The following is a 5,089-nucleotide window of genomic DNA, read 5'->3' as shown; positions in this document are numbered from 1 at the left end:
ATTTCTCCTAGAACTAACCTCCAAGTTGTAAACACTGTTGATGTACCATTGATAGACAAATAGAACTAACCTCAAAGTTATAATCATTGTAAACACTGTTGATGTACCGTTGATAGACAAATAGAACTAACCTACAAGTTATAATCGTTGTAAACACTGTTGATGTACCATTGATAGACAAATAGAACTAACCTCCAAGTTATAATCGTTGTAAACACTGTTGATGTACCGTTGATAGACAAATAGAACTAACCATGCAAGTTATAATCGTTGTAAACACTGTTGATGTACCGTTGATAGACAAATAGAACTAACCTCCAAGTTATAATCGTTGTAAACACTGTTGATGTACCGTTGATAGACAAATAGAACTAACCATGCAAGTTATAATCGTTGTAAACACTGTTGATGTACCGTTGATAGACAAATAGAACTAACCTCCAAGTTATAATCGTTGTAAACACTGTTGATGTACCGTTGATAGACAAATAGAACTAACCTCCAAGTTATAATCGTTGTAAACACTGTTGATGTACCGTTGATAGACAAATAAAACTAACCTCCAAGTTATAATCGTTGTAAACACTGTTGATGTACCGTTGATAGACAAATAGAACTAACCTCCAAGTTATAATCGTTGTAAACACTGTTGATGTACCGTTGATAGACAAATAGAACTAACCTCCAAGTTATAATCGTTGTAAACACTGTTGATGTACCGTTGAAAGACAAATAGAACTAACCATGCAAGTTATAATCGTTGTAAACACTGTTGATGTACCGTTGAAAGACAAATAGAACTAACCATGCAAGTTATAATCGTTGTAAACACTGTTGATGTACCGTTGATAGACAAATAGAACTAACCTCAAAGTTATAATCGTTGTAAACACTGTTGATGTACCGTTGATAGACAAACAGAACTAACCTCTAAGTTATAATCGTTGTAAACACTGTTGATGTACCGTTGATAGACAAATAGAACTAACCTCCAAGTTATAATCGTTGTAAACACTGTTGATGTACCGTTGATAGACAAATAGAACTAACCTCCAAGTTATAATCGTTGTAAACACTGTTGATGTACCGTTGATAGACAAATAGAACTAACCTCCAAGTTATAATCGTTGTAAACACTGTTGATGTACCGTTGATAGACAAATAGAACTAACCTCCAAGTTATAATCGTTGTAAACACTGTTGATGTACCGTTGATAGACAAATAGAACTAACCTCCAAGTTATAATCGTTGTAAACACTGTTGATGTACCGTTGATAGACAAATAGAACTAACCATGCAAGTTATAATCGTTGTAAACACTGTTGATGTACCGTTGATAGACAAATAGAACTAACCTCCAAGTTATAATCGTTGTAAACACTGTTGATGTACCGTTGATAGACAAATAGAACTAACCTCCAAGTTATAATCGTTGTAAACACTGTTGATGTACCGTTGATAGACAAATAGAACTAACCTCCAAGTTATAATCGTTGTAAACACTGTTGATGTACCGTTGATAGACAAATAGAACTAACCTCCAAGTTGTAATCGTTGTAAACACTGTTGATGTACCATTGATAGACAAATAGAACTAACCTCCAAGTTGTAATCGTTGTAAACACTGTTGATGTACCATTGATAGACAAATAGAACTAACCTCCAAGTTGTAATCGTTGTAAACACTGTTGATGTACCGTTGATAGACAAATAGAACTAACCTCCAAGTTATAATCGTTGTAAACACTGTTGATGTACCGTTGATAGACAAATAGAACTAACCTCCAAGTTATAATCGTTGTAAACACTGTTGATGTACCGTTGATAGACAAATAGAACTAACCTCCAAGTTATAATCGTTGTAAACACTGTTGATGTACCGTTGAAAGAGAAATAGAACTAACCATGCATGTTATAATCGTTGTAAACACTGTTGATGTACCGTTGATAGACAAATAGAAGTAACCATGCATGTTATAATCGGTGTAAACACTGTTGATGTACCGTTGATAGACAAATAGAACTAACCTCCAAGTTATAATCGTTGTAAACACTGTTGATGTACCGTTGAAAGACAAATAAAACTAACCTCCAAGTTATAATCGTTGTAAACACTGTTGATGTACCGTTGATAGACAAATAGAACTAACCTCCAAGTTATAATCGTTGTAAACACTGTTGATGTACCGTTGATAGACAAATAGAACTAACCTCCAAGTTATAATCGTTGTAAACACTGTTGATGTACCGTTGATAGACAAATAGAACTAACCTCCAAGTTGTAAACACTGTTGATGTACCATTGATAGACAAATAGAACTAACCTCAAAGTTATAATCATTGTAAACACTGTTGATGTACCGTTGATAGACAAATAGAACTAACCTACAAGTTATAATCGTTGTAAACACTGTTGATGTACCATTGATAGACAAATAGAACTAACCTCCAAGTTATAATCGTTGTAAACACTGTTGATGTACCGTTGATAGACAAATAGAACTAACCATGCAAGTTATAATCGTTGTAAACACTGTTGATGTACCGTTGATAGACAAATAGAACTAACCTCCAAGTTATAATCGTTGTAAACACTGTTGATGTACCGTTGATAGACAAATAGAACTAACCATGCAAGTTATAATCGTTGTAAACACTGTTGATGTACCGTTGATAGACAAATAGAACTAACCTCCAAGTTATAATCGTTGTAAACACTGTTGATGTACCGTTGATAGACAAATAGAACTAACCTCCAAGTTATAATCGTTGTAAACACTGTTGATGTACCGTTGATAGACAAATAGAACTAACCCAAATAGAACCAAGTTATAATCGTTGTAAACACTGTTGATGTACCGTTGATAGACAAATAGAACTAACCTCCAAGTTATAATCGTTGTAAACACTGTTGATGTACCGTTGATAGACAAATAGAACTAACCTCCAAGTTATAATCGTTGTAAACACTGTTGATGTACCGTTGAAAGACAAATAGAACTAACCATGCAAGTTATAATCGTTGTAAACACTGTTGATGTACCGTTGAAAGACAAATAGAACTAACCATGCAAGTTATAATCGTTGTAAACACTGTTGATGTACCGTTGATAGACAAACAGAACTAACCTCTAAGTTATAATCGTTGTAAACACTGTTGATGTACCGTTGATAGACAAATAGAACTAACCTCCAAGTTATAATCGTTGTAAACACTGTTGATGTACCGTTGATAGACAAATAGAACTAACCTCCAAGTTATAATCGTTGTAAACACTGTTGATGTACCGTTGATAGACAAATAGAACTAACCTCCAAGTTATAATCGTTGTAAACACTGTTGATGTACCGTTGATAGACAAATAGAACTAACCTCCAAGTTATAATCGTTGTAAACACTGTTGATGTACCGTTGATAGACAAATAGAACTAACCTCCAAGTTATAATCGTTGTAAACACTGTTGATGTACCGTTGATAGACAAATAGAACTAACCATGCAAGTTATAATCGTTGTAAACACTGTTGATGTACCGTTGATAGACAAATAGAACTAACCTCCAAGTTATAATCGTTGTAAACACTGTTGATGTACCGTTGATAGACAAATAGAACTAACCTCCAAGTTATAATCGTTGTAAACACTGTTGATGTACCGTTGATAGACAAATAGAACTAACCTCCAAGTTATAATCGTTGTAAACACTGTTGATGTACCGTTGATAGACAAATAGAACTAACCTCCAAGTTGTAATCGTTGTAAACACTGTTGATGTACCATTGATAGACAAATAGAACTAACCTCCAAGTTGTAATCGTTGTAAACACTGTTGATGTACCATTGATAGACAAATAGAACTAACCTCCAAGTTGTAATCGTTGTAAACACTGTTGATGTACCGTTGATAGACAAATAGAACTAACCTCCAAGTTATAATCGTTGTAAACACTGTTGATGTACCGTTGATAGACAAATAGAACTAACCTCCAAGTTATAATCGTTGTAAACACTGTTGATGTACCGTTGATAGACAAATAGAACTAACCTCCAAGTTATAATCGTTGTAAACACTGTTGATGTACCGTTGATAGACAAATAGAACTAACCTCCAAGTTATAATCGTTGTAAACACTGTTGATGTACCGTTGAAAGAGAAATAGAACTAACCATGCATGTTATAATCGTTGTAAACACTGTTGATGTACCGTTGATAGACAAATAGAAGTAACCATGCATGTTATAATCGGTGTAAACACTGTTGATGTACCGTTGATAGACAAATAGAACTAACCTCCAAGTTATAATCGTTGTAAACACTGTTGATGTACCGTTGAAAGACAAATAAAACTAACCTCCAAGTTATAATCGTTGTAAACACTGTTGATGTACCGTTGATAGACAAATAGAACTAACCTCCAAGTTATAATCGTTGTAAACACTGTTGATGTACCGTTGATAGACAAATGTGTACACATCACTCAGAAGATCAACAACTGGTTCACCTTCACCTGGATACATGACCTTTGCTCGTGTCTGTATATACTGTTTCAGATCTGTCAGGACAGACGAAACGTTGTTCTGGATATAGCCAATTTCCAGAGTTCTAAACTGATACACAACATACAACAATCAAAACTAAATCATGCGAACATACTAGCCTCTGGGTTAATTCAAAGCTATGTAAACTTTTACTTTTAAAATAGCATTTTATACCATTGACAAAATGACTGTAAATCTTATAGTTACAAGAAACATGAGAAAAATAAAAGTTACATTACAAATACACAAAACTATGACATCACACTTCTTACTTGATCATATATAAGATTACAAAACTTTAACATCACACTTCTTACTTCATTATATATAAGATTACAAAACTATAACATCACACTTCTTGCGTGATTCTATATATGATTACAAAACTATAACATCACACTTCTTACTTGATTATATATAAGATTACAAAACTATAACATCACACTTCCTGCTTGATTGTATATAATATTACAAAACTATAACATCACACTTCTTGCGTGATTATATATATGATTACAAAACTATAACATCACACTTCTTACTTGATCG

This window comes from Tachypleus tridentatus, unplaced genomic scaffold, assembly GCF_004210375.1.
Source record: "Tachypleus tridentatus isolate NWPU-2018 unplaced genomic scaffold, ASM421037v1 Hic_cluster_1, whole genome shotgun sequence".
NCBI lineage: Eukaryota > Metazoa > Arthropoda > Merostomata > Xiphosura > Limulidae > Tachypleus > Tachypleus tridentatus.
This window is presented reverse-complemented; position numbering follows the sequence as displayed.